Source organism: Carassius gibelio, chromosome A11 (genome assembly GCF_023724105.1).
Source record: "Carassius gibelio isolate Cgi1373 ecotype wild population from Czech Republic chromosome A11, carGib1.2-hapl.c, whole genome shotgun sequence".
Taxonomy (NCBI): domain Eukaryota; kingdom Metazoa; phylum Chordata; class Actinopteri; order Cypriniformes; family Cyprinidae; genus Carassius; species Carassius gibelio.
The window spans coordinates 25,506,676-25,521,801 of NC_068381.1; the positions used below are offsets into that span (position 1 = coordinate 25,506,676).

General features: G+C 44.2%; 11 non-coding genes across 11 annotated transcripts; all 11 read right to left on the bottom strand.

Annotated features, from left to right (window-relative positions):
- Nucleotides 1-409: 409 nt before the first annotated feature.
- On the bottom strand, nucleotides 410-497 carry trnay-gua (transfer RNA tyrosine (anticodon GUA)). Its single transcript is given in 2 exon segments — nucleotides 410-445; nucleotides 461-497. It is a non-coding gene; the product is annotated as a tRNA-Tyr (tRNA).
- Nucleotides 498-621: 124 nt separating this feature from the next.
- On the bottom strand, nucleotides 622-693 carry trnae-uuc (transfer RNA glutamic acid (anticodon UUC)). Its single transcript has one exon. It is a non-coding gene; the product is annotated as a tRNA-Glu (tRNA).
- A 1,628-nt stretch (nucleotides 694-2,321) lies between these two features.
- On the bottom strand, nucleotides 2,322-2,409 carry trnay-gua (transfer RNA tyrosine (anticodon GUA)). Its single transcript is given in 2 exon segments — nucleotides 2,322-2,357; nucleotides 2,373-2,409. It is a non-coding gene; the product is annotated as a tRNA-Tyr (tRNA).
- Nucleotides 2,410-2,533: 124 nt separating this feature from the next.
- trnae-uuc (transfer RNA glutamic acid (anticodon UUC)) lies at nucleotides 2,534-2,605 on the bottom strand. Its single transcript has one exon. It is a non-coding gene; the product is annotated as a tRNA-Glu (tRNA).
- A 1,683-nt stretch (nucleotides 2,606-4,288) lies between these two features.
- On the bottom strand, nucleotides 4,289-4,376 carry trnay-gua (transfer RNA tyrosine (anticodon GUA)). Its single transcript is given in 2 exon segments — nucleotides 4,289-4,324; nucleotides 4,340-4,376. It is a non-coding gene; the product is annotated as a tRNA-Tyr (tRNA).
- Nucleotides 4,377-4,500: 124 nt separating this feature from the next.
- On the bottom strand, nucleotides 4,501-4,572 carry trnae-uuc (transfer RNA glutamic acid (anticodon UUC)). Its single transcript has one exon. It is a non-coding gene; the product is annotated as a tRNA-Glu (tRNA).
- A 1,667-nt stretch (nucleotides 4,573-6,239) lies between these two features.
- On the bottom strand, nucleotides 6,240-6,327 carry trnay-gua (transfer RNA tyrosine (anticodon GUA)). The gene is given in 2 exon segments: nucleotides 6,240-6,275; nucleotides 6,291-6,327. It is a non-coding gene; the product is annotated as a tRNA-Tyr (tRNA).
- Nucleotides 6,328-6,451: 124 nt separating this feature from the next.
- On the bottom strand, nucleotides 6,452-6,523 carry trnae-uuc (transfer RNA glutamic acid (anticodon UUC)). Its single transcript has one exon. It is a non-coding gene; the product is annotated as a tRNA-Glu (tRNA).
- Nucleotides 6,524-8,167: 1,644 nt separating this feature from the next.
- On the bottom strand, nucleotides 8,168-8,255 carry trnay-gua (transfer RNA tyrosine (anticodon GUA)). Its single transcript is given in 2 exon segments — nucleotides 8,168-8,203; nucleotides 8,219-8,255. It is a non-coding gene; the product is annotated as a tRNA-Tyr (tRNA).
- A 124-nt stretch (nucleotides 8,256-8,379) lies between these two features.
- On the bottom strand, nucleotides 8,380-8,451 carry trnae-uuc (transfer RNA glutamic acid (anticodon UUC)). Its single transcript has one exon. It is a non-coding gene; the product is annotated as a tRNA-Glu (tRNA).
- A 5,403-nt stretch (nucleotides 8,452-13,854) lies between these two features.
- trnay-gua (transfer RNA tyrosine (anticodon GUA)) lies at nucleotides 13,855-13,942 on the bottom strand. Its single transcript is given in 2 exon segments — nucleotides 13,855-13,890; nucleotides 13,906-13,942. It is a non-coding gene; the product is annotated as a tRNA-Tyr (tRNA).
- Nucleotides 13,943-15,126: the final 1,184 nt, after the last annotated feature.

Genomic DNA, 15,126 nt, shown 5'->3' on the forward strand with positions numbered 1-15,126 from the left:
TCCGTAGTCAGATGCGTTATCCATTGCGCCACTGGCCCACCAAAAGTAAAGACCCCCGATTGTTACAGACTTGTTGGTTTTCGATGTGACGGTGGCAAGCATTGATGTCTGCTCATTCTCACCTTGTTATCAGGAGAACAGACTACCAGCCCTCCAGCCCACCAGCCCACCAGCCCACGAGCCCTCCAGCCCTCCTGCCCACCAGCCCACGAGCCCTCCAGCCCACCATCCATCCCTGGTGGTCTAGTGGTTAGGATTCGGCGCTCTCACCGCCGCGGCCCGGGTTCGATTCCCGGTCAGGGAAAGCTCTTTTGCCTTCCAATTGTGGACTGCGAATCCAAGCTCTGCTTACAGCTGTGAGAAAGCCAGCTCCAAGCCAAAACATTGGTGGGAACATGAAAAAAACACCTCCTTCGAGCCGGAGTTGAACCAGCGACCTAAGGATGGCCAACACTCCAACCTACAGTCCTCCGCTCTACCAGCTGAGCTATCGAAGGGGCTAATGGCTAGTCAGAACCTCGACATATCAGGGTTCTGTAGCTCTACTGCTGGCCAAAAAGTCACTTCTGGTGCAGGAAGATTTGCTGGATTTTTGAGGAGGGAAGCAAAAAGGAGCATGCATTCCCATACCGGGAGTTGAACCCGGGCCGCCTGGGTGAAAACCAGGAATCCTAACCGCTAGACCATATGGGATTTGGACACTTTAAACTGGCCATGGGCTTCTGGCGCACTTTCCATACATGTGGTCAGCGTGGGCGCAGGACCTTGTAGTGGCCTGTTGCTTTAGTTCTGTGACTGTAACAATGTGATAATAATTTGGCAAAACAAGAATTATGCAAAATGACGGTTTTCTGAATTATATAGTGTTGTATGCATTCAGGGAATCTGTTTTTTCACTCAACCCGGGGGTTCAGTGTATTTGGGCAGATTCCTGTGATTGCAGAATTGATTCCTCAAACTGGTAATTAAGCTCTTGTCCAAGTGAAAATACTCGTGTCATCCATTTGAAAACACACACGGCAACCTTTATCTAGAGGAAAAACTGGAGTCAACCCCTGGCTGCGTACAAGAAAACCAGGAATCCTAACTGCTAGACCATATGGGAACTGGCCAGCTTTAACTGGCCACAAGCTTGTGGGCCACTTTCCATAAATGTGGCCAGTGTGGGCGCAAGGTTTTGTAGTGGCCTGTTGCTTTTGGTGTGTGACTGTAACAATGTGATAATAATTTGGCAATACAAGAATCATCCAAAGGGACGGTTTACTGAAATATATAGTGTTGCAGGCATTCAAGGGACATGTTTGTTGACTCACACATGGTTCAGTTTTTTGGCCAGAATCCTGTGATTGCTGAATTTATACCTCGAACTGGTAATTAAGGTCTTGTCCAGGTGAAAATACTTGTGTCATGCATCTGAAAACACACATGGCAACCGTTATCTAGAGGAAAAACTGCCTATCGTCGGTCTGTCAAGGTACAAAACTGACATGTTGTGAGGTTAATAATGAAAGTGAGACCAATTTTTAATATGCTGATTATTCGCTCGTTCAGTTTAATGCAGATTACAAATTATTCTCAATGTCCAGGTGGCAATTAGTGATAAGGCTTCAAAATGGCAAGCCTGTGACATCAAAACCACATGGCATTGCACCCTTCAAAGTAGTAAAGCGGTTACAGAGTAGCGATGAAATTGTTTATTCTAGAATCAACTGGCCCACCAGCCTGCATTTTGTGAGACGAATGGCAATACCAAAGCATGTCCGTGTCTCCCCTAGACATCGGAATGGGTGTGCAGAATGTGCCTTTTTTTGGAAAAAATAGAAGAATGCCTAGAGAGTTGCCTTTTCTTTTGGACTTTGGAGAAAAAAAACACAACAACAAAATAAGCCGGAGAAAAACAAGCACAGAGCGAGCCAGCCAGGAGTCGAACCGAGAATCTTCTGATCCGTAGTCAGACGCGTTATCCATTGCGCCACTGGCCCACCATTAGTAAAGACCCCCGATTGTTACAGACTTGTTGGTTTTCGATGTGACGGTGGCAAGCATTGATGTCTGCTCATTCTCACCTTGTTATCAGGAGAACAGACTACCAGCCCTCCAGCCCACCACCCCAGCAGCCCACGAGCCCTCCAGCCCACCATCCCTCCCTGGTGGTCTAGTGGTTAGGATTCGGCGCTCTCACCGCCGCGGCCCGGGTTCGATTCCCGGTCAGGGAAAGCTCTTTTGCCTTCCAATTGTGGACTGCGAATTCAAGCTCTGCTGACAGATGTGAGAAAGCCAGCTCCAAGCCAAAACATTGGTGGGAACATGAAAAAAACACCTCCTTCGAGCCGGAGTTGAACCAGCGACCTAAGGATGGCCAACACTCCAACCTACAGTCCTCCGCTCTACCAGCTGAGCTATCGAAGGGGCTAAGGGCTAGTCAGAACCTCGACATATCAGGGTTCTGTAGCTCTACTGCTGGCCAAAAAGTCACTTCTGGTGCAGGAAGATTTGCTGGATTTTTGAGGAGGGAAGCAAAAAGGAGCATGCATTCCCATACCGGGAGTTGAACCCGGGCCGCCTGGGTGAAAACCAGGAATCCTAACCGCTAGACCATATGGGATCTGGACACTTTAAACTGGCCATGGGCTTCTGGCGCACTTTCCATACATGTGGTCAGCGTGGGCGCAGGACCTTGTAGTGGCCTGTTGCTTTAGTTCTGTGACTGTAACAATGTGATAATAATTTGGCAAAACAAGAATTATCCAAAAGGACGGTTTTCTGAATTATATAGTGTTGTATGCATTCAGGGAATCTGTTTTTTCACTCAACCCGGGGGTTCAGTGTATTTGGGCAGATTCCTGTGATTGCAGAATTGATTCCTCAAACTGGTAATTAAGCTCTTGTCCAAGTGAAAATACTCGTGTCATCCATTTGAAAACACACACGGCAACATTTATCTAGAGGAAAAACTGGAGTCAACCCCTGGCTGCGTACGAGAAAACCAGGAATCCTAACTGCTAGACCATATGGGAACTGGCCAGCTTTAACTGGCCACAAGCTTGTGGGCCACTTTCCATAAATGTGGCCAGTGTGGGCGCAGGGTTTTGTAGTGGCCTGTTGCTTTTGGTGTGTGACTGTAACAATGTGATAATAATTTGGCAATACAAGAATCATCCGAAGGGACGGTTTACTGAAATATATAGTGTTGCATGCATTCAAGGGACATGTTTGTTGACTCACACATGGTTCAGTTTTTTGGCCAGAATCCTGTGATTGCTGAATTTATACCTCGAACTGGTAATTAAGGTCTTGTCCAGGTGAAAATACTTGTGTCATGCATCTGAAAACACACATGGCAACCGTTATCTAGAGGAAAAACTGCCTATCGTCGGTCTGTCAAGGTACAAAACTGACATGTTGTGAGGTTAATAATGAAAGTGAGACCAATTTTTAATATGCTGATTATTCGCTCGTTCAGTTTAATGCAGATTACAAATTATTCTCAATGTCCAGGTGGCAATTAGTGATAAGTCTTCAAAATGGCAAGCCTGTGACATCAAAACCACATGGCATTGCACCCTTCAAAGTAGTAAAGCGGTTACAGAGTAGCGATGAAATTGTTCATTCTAGAATCAACTGGCCCACCAGCCTGCATTTTGTGAGACGAATGGCAATACCAAAGCATGTCCGTGTCTCCCCTAGACATCGGAATGGGTGTGCAGAATGTGCCTTTTTTTGGAAAAAATAGAAGAATTCCTAGAGAGTTGCCTTTTCTTTTGGACTTTGGAGAAAAAAACACAACAACAAAATAAGCCGGAGAAAAACAAGCACAGAGCGAGCCAGCCAGGAGTCGAACCTAGAATCTTCTGATCCGTAGTCAGATGCGTTATCCATTGCGCCACTGGCCCACCAAAAGTAAAGACCCCCGATTGTTACAGACTTGTTGGTTTTCGATGTGACGGTGGCAAGCATTGATGTCTGCTCATTCTCACCTTGTTATCAGGAGAACAGACTACCAGCCCTCCAGCCCACCAGCCCACCAGCCCACCAGCCCACCAGCCCACCAGCCCACGAGCCCTCCAGCCCTCCTGCCCACCAGCCCACGAGCTCTCCAGCCCACCATCCATCCCTGGTGGTCTAGTGGTTAGGATTCGGCGCTCTCACCGCCGCGGCCCGGGTTCGATTCCCGGTCAGGGAAAGCTCTTTTGCCTTCCAATTGTGGACTGCGAATCCAAGCTCTGCTTACAGCTGTGAGAAAGCCAGCTCCAAGCCAAAACATTGGTGGGAACATGAAAAAAACACCTCCTTCGAGCCGGAGTTGAACCAGCGACCTAAGGATGGCCAACACTCCAACCTACAGTCCTCCGCTCTACCAGCTGAGCTATCGAAGGGGCTAATGGCTAGTCAGAACCTCGACATATCAGGGTTCTGTAGCTCTACTGCTGGCCAAAAAGTCACTTCTGGTGCAGGAAGATTTGCTGGATTTTTGAGGAGGGAAGCAAAAAGGAGCATGCATTCCCATACCGGGAGTTGAACCCGGGCCGCCTGGGTGAAAACCAGGAATCCTAACCGCTAGACCATATGGGATTTGGACACTTTAAACTGGCCATGGGCTTCTGGCGCACTTTCCATACATGTGGTCAGCGTGGGCGCAGGACCTTGTAGTGGCCTGTTGCTTTAGTTCTGTGACTGTAACAATGTGATAATAATTTGGCAAAACAAGAATTATGCAAAATGACGGTTTTCTGAATTATATAGTGTTGTATGCATTCAGGGAATCTGTTTTTTCACTCAACCCGGGGGTTCAGTGTATTTGGGCAGATTCCTGTGATTGCAGAATTGATTCCTCAAACTGGTAATTAAGCTCTTGTCCAAGTGAAAATACTCGTGTCATCCATTTGAAAACACACACGGCAACCTTTATCTAGAGGAAAAACTGGAGTCAACCCCTGGCTGCGTACAAGAAAACCAGGAATCCTAACTGCTAGACCATATGGGAACTGGCCAGCTTTAACTGGCCACAAGCTTGTGGGCCACTTTCCATAAATGTGGCCAGTGTGGGCGCAAGGTTTTGTAGTGGCCTGTTGCTTTTGGTGTGTGACTGTAACAATGTGATAATAATTTGGCAATACAAGAATCATCCGAAGGGACGGTTTACTGAAATATATAGTGTTGCATGCATTCAAGGGACATGTTTGTTGACTCACACATGGTTCAGTCTTTTGGCCAGAATCCTGTGATTGCTGAATTTATACCTCGAACTGGTAATTAAGGTCTTGTCCAGGTGAAAATACTTGTGTCATGCATCTGAAAACACACATGGCAACCATTATCTAGAGGAAAAACTGCCTATCGTCGGTCTGTCAAGGTACAAAACTGACATGTTGTGAGGTTAATAATGAAAGTGAGACCAATTTTTAATATGCTGATTATTCGCTCGTTCAGTTTAATGCAGATTACAAATTATTCTCAATGTCCAGGTGGCAATTAGTGATAAGTCTTCAAAATGGCAAGCCTGTGACATCAAAACCACATGGCATTGCACCCTTCAAAGTAGTAAAGCGGTTACAGAGTAGCGATGAAATTGTTCATTCTAGAATCAACTGGCCCACCAGCCTGCATTTTGTGAGACGAATGGCAATACCAAAGCATGTCCGTGTCTCCCCTAGACATCGGAATGGGTGTGCAGAATGTGCCTTTTTTTGGAAAAAATAGAAGAATGCCTAGAGAGTTGCCTTTTCTTTTGGACTTTGGAGAAAAAAACACAACAACAAAATAAGCCGGAGAAAAACAAGCACAGAGCGAGCCAGCCAGGAGTCGAACCTAGAATCTTCTGATCCGTAGTCAGATGCGTTATCCATTGCGCCACTGGCCCACCAAAAGTAAAGACCCCCGATTGTTACAGACTTGTTGGTTTTCGATGTGACGGTGGCAAGCATTGATGTCTGCTCATTCTCACCTTGTTATCAGGAGAACAGACTACCAGCCCTCCAGCCCACCAGCCCACCAGCCCACCAGCCCACGAGCCCTCCAGCCCTCCTGCCCACCAGCCCACGAGCTCTCCAGCCCACCATCCATCCCTGGTGGTCTAGTGGTTAGGATTCGGCGCTCTCACCGCCGCGGCCCGGGTTCGATTCCCGGTCAGGGAAAGCTCTTTTGCCTTCCAATTGTGGACTGCGAATCCAAGCTCTGCTTACAGCTGTGAGAAAGCCAGCTCCAAGCCAAAACATTGGTGGGAACATGAAAAAAACACCTCCTTCGAGCCGGAGTTGAACCAGCGACCTAAGGATGGCCAACACTCCAACCTACAGTCCTCCGCTCTACCAGCTGAGCTATCGAAGGGGCTAATGGCTAGTCAGAACCTCGACATATCAGGGTTCTGTAGCTCTACTGCTGGCCAAAAAGTCACTTCTGGTGCAGGAAGATTTGCTGGATTTTTGAGGAGGGAAGCAAAAAGGAGCATGCATTCCCATACCGGGAGTTGAACCCGGGCCGCCTGGGTGAAAACCAGGAATCCTAACCGCTAGACCATATGGGATTTGGACACTTTAAACTGGCCATGGGCTTCTGGCGCACTTTCCATACATGTGGTCAGCGTGGGCGCAGGACCTTGTAGTGGCCTGTTGCTTTAGTTCTGTGACTGTAACAATGTGATAATAATTTGGCAAAACAAGAATTATGCAAAATGACGGTTTTCTGAATTATATAGTGTTGTATGCATTCAGGGAATCTGTTTTTTCACTCAACCCGGGGGTTCAGTGTATTTGGGCAGATTCCTGTGATTGCAGAATTGATTCCTCAAACTGGTAATTAAGCTCTTGTCCAAGTGAAAATACTCGTGTCATCCATTTGAAAACACACACGGCAACCTTTATCTAGAGGAAAAACTGGAGTCAACCCCTGGCTGCGTACAAGAAAACCAGGAATCCTAACTGCTAGACCATATGGGAACTGGCCAGCTTTAACTGGCCACAAGCTTGTGGGCCACTTTCCATAAATGTGGCCAGTGTGGGCGCAAGGTTTTGTAGTGGCCTGTTGCTTTTGGTGTGTGACTGTAACAATGTGATAATAATTTGGCAATACAAGAATCATCCAAAGGGACGGTTTACTGAAATATATAGTGTTGCAGGCATTCAAGGGACATGTTTGTTGACTCACACATGGTTCAGTTTTTTGGCCAGAATCCTGTGATTGCTGAATTTATACCTCGAACTGGTAATTAAGGTCTTGTCCAGGTGAAAATACTTGTGTCATGCATCTGAAAACACACATGGCAACCGTTATCTAGAGGAAAAACTGCCTATCGTCGGTCTGTCAAGGTACAAAACTGACATGTTGTGAGGTTAATAATGAAAGTGAGACCAATTTTTAATATGCTGATTATTCGCTCGTTCAGTTTAATGCAGATTACAAATTATTCTCAATGTCCAGGTGGCAATTAGTGATAAGGCTTCAAAATGGCAAGCCTGTGACATCAAAACCACATGGCATTGCACCCTTCAAAGTAGTAAAGCGGTTACAGAGTAGCGATGAAATTGTTTATTCTAGAATCAACTGGCCCACCAGCCTGCATTTTGTGAGACGAATGGCAATACCAAAGCATGTCCGTGTCTCCCCTAGACATCGGAATGGGTGTGCAGAATGTGCCTTTTTTTGGAAAAAATAGAAGAATGCCTAGAGAGTTGCCTTTTCTTTTGGACTTTGGAGAAAAAAAACACAACAACAAAATAAGCCGGAGAAAAACAAGCACAGAGCGAGCCAGCCAGGAGTCGAACCGAGAATCTTCTGATCCGTAGTCAGACGCGTTATCCATTGCGCCACTGGCCCACCATTAGTAAAGACCCCCGATTGTTACAGACTTGTTGGTTTTCGATGTGACGGTGGCAAGCATTGATGTCTGCTCATTCTCACCTTGTTATCAGGAGAACAGACTACCAGCCCTCCAGCCCACCAGCCCACCAGCCCTCCAGCCCTCCTGCCCACCAGCCCACGAGCCCACCATCCATCCCTGGTGGTCTAGTGGTTAGGATTCGGCGCTCTCACCGCCGCGGCCCGGGTTCGATTCCCGGTCAGGGAAAGCTCTTTTGCCTTCCAATTGTGGACTGCGAATTCAAGCTCTGCTGACAGCTGTGAGAAAGCCAGCTCCAAGCCAAAACATTGGTGGGAACATGAAAAAAACACCTCCTTCGAGCCGGAGTTGAACCAGCGACCTAAGGATGGCCAACACTCCAACCTACAGTCCTCCGCTCTACCAGCTGAGCTATCGAAGGGGCTAAGGGCTAGTCAGAACCTCGACATATCAGGGTTCTGTAGCTCTACTGCCGGCCAAAAAGTCACTTCTGGTGCAGGAAGATTTGCTGGATTTTTGAGGAGGGAAGCAAAAAGGAGCATGCATTCCCATACCGGGAGTTGAACCCGGGCCGCCTGGGTGAAAACCAGGAATCCTAACCGCTAGACCATATGGGATCTGGACACTTTAAACTGGCCATGGGCTTCTGGCGCACTTTCCATACATGTGGTCAGCGTGGGCGCAGGACCTTGTAGTGGCCTGTTGCTTTAGTTCTGTGACTGTAACAATGTGATAATAATTTGGCAAAACAAGAATTATCCAAAAGGACGGTTTTCTGAATTATATAGTGTTGTATGCATTCAGGGAATCTGTTTTTTCACTCAACCCGGGGGTTCAGTGTATTTGGGCAGATTCCTGTGATTGCAGAATTGATTCCTCAAACTGGTAATTAAGCTCTTGTCCAAGTGAAAATACTCGTGTCATCCATTTGAAAACACACACGGCAACCTTTATCTAGAGGAAAAACTGGAGTCAACCCCTGGCTGCGTACGAGAAAACCAGGAATCCTAACTGCTAGACCATATGGGAACTGGCCAGCTTTAACTGGCCACAAGCTTGTGGGCCACTTTCCATAAATGTGGCCAGTGTGGGCGCAGGGTTTTGTAGTGGCCTGTTGCTTTTGGTGTGTGACTGTAACAATGTGATAATAATTTGGCAATACAAGAATCATCCGAAGGGACGGTTTACTGAAATATATAGTGTTGCATGCATTCAAGGGACATGTTTGTTGACTCACACATGGTTCAGTTTTTTGGCCAGAATCCTGTGATTGCTGAATTTATACCTCGAACTGGTAATTAAGGTCTTGTCCAGGTGAAAATACTTGTGTCATGCATCTGAAAACACACATGGCAACCGTTATCTAGAGGAAAAACTGCCTATCGTCGGTCTGTCAAGGTACAAAACTGACATGTTGTGAGGTTAATAATGAAAGTGAGACCAATTTTTAATATGCTGATTATTCGCTCGTTCAGTTTAATGCAGATTACAAATTATTCTCAATGTCCAGGTGGCAATTAGTGATAAGGCTTCAAAATGGCAAGCCTGTGACATCAAAACCACATGGCATTGCACCCTTCAAAGTAGTAAAGCGGTTACAGAGTAGCGATGAAATTGTTCATTCTAGAATCAACTGGCCCACCAGCCAGCATTTTGTGAGATGAATGGCAATACCAAAGCATGTCCGTGTCTCCCCTAGACATCGGAATGGGTGTGCAGAATGTGCCTTTTTTTGGAAAAAATAGAAGAATGCCTAGAGAGTTGCCTTTTCTTTTGGACTTTGGAGAAAAAAACACAACAACAAAATAAGCCGGAGAAAAACAAGCACAGAGCGAGCCAGCCAGGAGTCGAACCTAGAATCTTCTGATCCATAGTCAGACGCGTTATCCATTGCGCCAAGGCCGGCGCCCATTAGTCGAGGTAAAGATCCTAAAAGACGCACACGTACGCGAGTTCGCGGCCCGCTCCGACCAGTGATGGAATTCCTGGAATGTGTCCGTTTTGACGCTGCTGATGCACGCGTGCGTAATCATCATTATCCCCCGTAATTTAATCGAACGTAAATTCGTCCCCCGCACTTTAATTTGGGAACTTTCCAGGGTAAACAATCACTTTATGTACGTTTCATTCATACCGGACGCCGGAGGGCGCTCTCTCGCATAACGTCCAAACCGGACTCGTAGAAGCACCAACCTGTGACCACTATGTGACGCACACTACAGGAAATACCTTATATGGACAAAGGCATCCAGCTGGATAAAAAAAGCCGAAATTATTTGACAGATAAAACGTGACTATTCATTGCAAAAATACATGATTTGTGTTTTTGTGAATTTTCATAACAAAATACATGAATAACGCAGCGCTTACTGACACTTTTTTTTCAGTATAATATATTATTTTTACAGTATAATATTATATTATTATATTTTCTGACTTATTCTGGAAGTCCCTGTTTCTTTGTGTGTGTGTTTTACTGTTATGTAATACTGGAATACTTAAAAAAATGTTTTTTTTTGCAACTATAATTACAGTGAGAAATAGGCACAAAAACATTGTGAGTGCAAAGATTAACAACCCTTTTTATTTGCAAATATAAAGTCATTATATAAAATTATAACAACAGTGCAAATATATATACATTTACAAATATTGTGAGAATACAAATAGGAACAATAACAATAGTGTGAGGGCAAATATTAACAACCCTTTTAATCTGCATATATATTTTAAAGCCAATAAAACATTTAGAACAGTAATGCAATTTTGTACAGTATACACCAAAAATGTTTACCACAATAATAAAATTTGTACATATCAGTGTAAAAATATAATAAATATCAAGCCAAAACAAACATTTGCAGTGCAATTTTGACATCAGACTAAGAAAATAATAAGAATTAATAGTAAACAAAGACAAACATTTACCACAGTAGTGCAATTATGACATATTTGCTTAAAAAAAATAGTAAATAAAAAAATAGTTTTTACCACTGTAGTGGACTTTTCATATATTAGCCAAAATAATAATAAAAAACATAAACATACCGTTTGTATTATATATCTATCTTGGATGTGCTTGTAAGCACATGCTACCACAGTGAAGCGGGACACCCTCATTCCATCACAGCGCACCGCGTTTGGGTAGAGAGCACAGAGCCTTGTGAAAATGGCCTTCGGTTGCAGTCAGGCCACTGTGCAGGACTGTGAGCCCCAACGAAACACCTGCAAATTACAACAGAATACATATTATTAATGTAAGATTGTTTTCATTGTGTGATCTTATTTTTATTTTACCTTTCCTATGCTGTCTGTTTTGCTTTGTGTAGTCTAAATGTTAATTTATAATATGTGCGCATAGTTATGTTGTCTCTCTTTGTTTTGTTTTTAGATTGATGTTGAAATGTCATATCAATAAATCAGTTCTCTACTGTGTTGTGGAATAATTACAGGGTGTTGTTAGTCAGCCTGTCAGGTTTTTTTCACAATAATGACTGCATATTATCCCACTTATTACATGGCTACTTACTAAAGTACAGTAAAAGACAAATTATTTGACTCAACATGATACAAAATGATTTTAATGATTTAAGAAATGATTGCCTTGTTTCTTCTAAATTAAATATTCCAGTGTACAGTTGGAACTGTGTTCATAGCAATGTAACATACTTAGCAACCTAATATATATAGTCAGAATAAAACGTAAATCACAACTAATAATTTATGTTGTAATCAGGCTAAGTTTGAACTTAACAGGCTACAGGAAGATAAGCTAGTCATGAAGGTGTCAGGTTTTACTAATTTAACTAGAAATCCTTACTAAACAAAAAAAGTTGTAGGTGAAATTTCAGCCAGTTTCAGATATATATATATTTTATATAAAAAAATGTGTAGACCCTGTGTTTACTAAACGTAACATACCTTTTGCTGCTCTCCACACCTGGGGCCACAATCTTCTTAGTGGCCCTGAATCGTCCCTGTTTTAGGTTGGTTTGGTTACGTGGTGGGTAAATGGTCTTTTTCTTGTCATACTCCCCCAATGCCTGCCATAGGGAGATGATCTTGATGCACTCTTTTCCCGACAAAGCCAGACGGTGGTCTCTGAGGCTAACCAAAAACTCTGCCAAGTCCTGCACGGCTCCATACCCCTCAATATTATCAGGTCCAACCGAATCCTAAAATGAAAGATAATTTAGGAACTTTTGATAGCATCAGTGAATACAAATATTCACATGAAAGCACATCCAATGTAACCCAGATTATGCTTACACACATGTAAATGTACATAAAAAATAAACTGGACCCTTACATCATGTGAAGTGTTCTCTTCCAATGTTGGACGATCCGTTTCTGCAGATAATCGGTCCACTGGGGCAACATTAAAAAGGTAAATATTTATTTTAAATTTGTATTTATGCCTTTCAATGTGATAAATACAAATTTATAGTTAGTGTGATAACAAATACGAAACCTTTATCAATACTTTAGTAAAACTCACAGCTATGTGCTCCAGGAAAGAGTTGATTCAGCGTGCAGTGAGCTGCTGACAGGAGATGACACTGATGATGGAGGGACCACAAACAGTGATGACGTGGGGCTGGTTGCTGGAGGAGTTGGAAATGATGCTGCAGATGCTGCAGACACTGATGCTTGTGAAGAGGCAGCAGGTGTCCGTTCAGTGTCAAAGGTGGGGACAGTGATGTCCTGAAACTCCTCAAGTTCAGCATAACCTTCATCCACCTCTATACCAACTTCAGTAGTCTCTGACTCTTCAATGGCCAACTTGTAGTCCTGCAGAACTTTACCAGTTTGCTGGGAAAGATATTCCACTCCAATAAGCTCACCTTTAAAATAGTAAAACATTGACAATTAGATAATATACCACAATATTATATTATAACTCAGTTCCTCAGTTTCCTTTGCAAATCATTAGCTAAAGATTAATTAAAGCTGACAACTGGAAGTTGAAGTGCATAGCTTTGGCCACTGTAGTAATTAACATATACATTTAAATCATTAGTTAATATAATGTTATTATTACTCAACTTATACATTAAAGTACATTTGACTGGTAACAATTTATTTATTACTTAATCTATTAATCATATAGAATGTTTATTAGTTGCTGATGTAGTAATCATTAATAAATGGTTTAAGTTAGTCCTTCATGAGTTTACATTAACTCGTGATTATCTGTGCATTCTTGAAGCATGAATTAATGCATATTTGTGCACCAGTATTGTAATTTTATTGATAAAAGACTCACTTACATTGCAAATGTTGGTTAGAAGTTAATCGATGACCGTTATCTTCTTTTTCTTCACCCGTGATCCTTAAATCTCCGGTAGTTTTAAATGTTATCAATTGATCTACTTACTACGAAGAATCGCGGATGAGGAACGGGCGCTGATTGGCTAATTCGCGGTTACAATACGAGCGCTGATTGGCAAATTCGCGGTTGCGATACGAGCGCTGATTGGCAAATTCGCGGTTGCGATACGAGCGCTGATTGGCTAAAACATAAGTTTCATGGTTGCAGCCGGGAACGTGATTGGCTGTCATAACAAAGAATAACCACGACCTACAGGTGACATGGAGCGCCACTGGCCCACCATCAGTAAAGACCCCGATTGTTACAGACTTGTTGGTTTTCGATGTGACGGTGGCAAGCATTGATGTCTGCTCATTCTCACCTTGTTATCAGGAGAACAGACTACCAGCCCTCCAGCCCACCAGCCCACCAGCCCACCAGCCCACCAGCCCACCAGCCCACGAGCCCTCCAGCCCTCCTGCCCACCAGCCCACGAGCCCTCCAGCCCACGAGCCCTCCAGCCCACCATCCATCCCTGGTGGTCTAGTGGTTAGGATTCGGCGCTCTCACCGCCGCGGCCCGGGTTCGATTCCCGGTCAGGGAAAGCTCTTTTGCCTTCCAATTGTGGACTGCGAATCCAAGCTCTGCTGACAGCTGTGAGAAAGCCAGCTCCAAGCCAAAACATTGGTGGGAACATGAAAAAAACACCTCCTTCGAGCCGGAGTTGAACCAGCGACCTAAGGATGGCCAACACTCCAACCTACAGTCCTCCGCTCTACCAGCTGAGCTATCGAAGGGGCTAAGGGCTAGTCAGAACCTCGACATATCAGGGTTCTGTAGCTCTACTGCTGGCCAAAAAGTCACTTCTGGTGCAGGAAGATTTGCTGGATCAGAACCTCGACATATCAGGGTTCTGTAGCTCTACTGCTGGCCAAAAAGTCACTTCTGGTGCAGGAAGATTTGCTGGATTTTTGAGGAGGGAAGCAAAAAGGAGCATGCATTCCCATACCGGGAGTTGAACCCGGGCCGCCTGGGTGAAAACCAGGAATCCTAACAACTAGACCATATGGGATTTGGACACTTTAAACTGGCCATGGGCTTCTGGCGCACTTTCCATACATGTGGTCAGCGTGGGCGCAGGACCTTGTAGTGGCCTGTTGCTTTAGTTCTGTGACTGTAACAATGTGATAATAATTTGGCAAAACAAGAATTATGCAAAAGGACGGTTTTCTGAATTATATAGTGTTGTATGCATTCAGGGAATCCGCTTTTTCACTCAACCCGGGGGTTCAGTGTATTTGGGCAGATTCCTGTGATTGCAGAATTGATTCCTCAAACTGGTAATTAAGCTCTTGTCCAAGTGAAAATACTCGTGTCATCCATTTGAAAACACACACGGCAACCTTTATCTAGAGGAAAAACTGGAGTCAACCCCTGGCTGCGTACAAGAAAACCAGGAATCCTAACTGCTAGACCATATGGGAACTGGCCAGCTTTAACTGGCCACAAGCTTGTGGGCCACTTTCCATAAATGTGGCCAGTGTGGGCGCAGGGTTTTGTAGTGGCCTGTTGCTTTTGGTGTGTGACTGTAACAATGTGATAATAATTTGGCAATACAAGAATCATCCGAAGGGACGGTTTACTGAAATATATAGTGTTGCATGCATTCAAGGGACATGTTTGTTGACTCACACATGGTTCAGTTTTTTGGCCAGAATCCTGTGATTGCTGAATTTATACCTCGAACTGGTAATTAAGGTCTTGTCCAGGTGAAAATACTTGTGTCATGCATCTGAAAACACACATGGCAACCGTTATCTAGAGGAAAAACTGCCTATCGTCGGTCTGTCAAGGTACAAAACTGACATGTTGTGAGGTTAATAATGAAAGTGAGACCAATTTTTAATATGCTGATTATTCGCTCGTTCAGTTTAATGCAGATTACAAATTATTCTCAATGTCCAGGTGGCAATTAGTGATA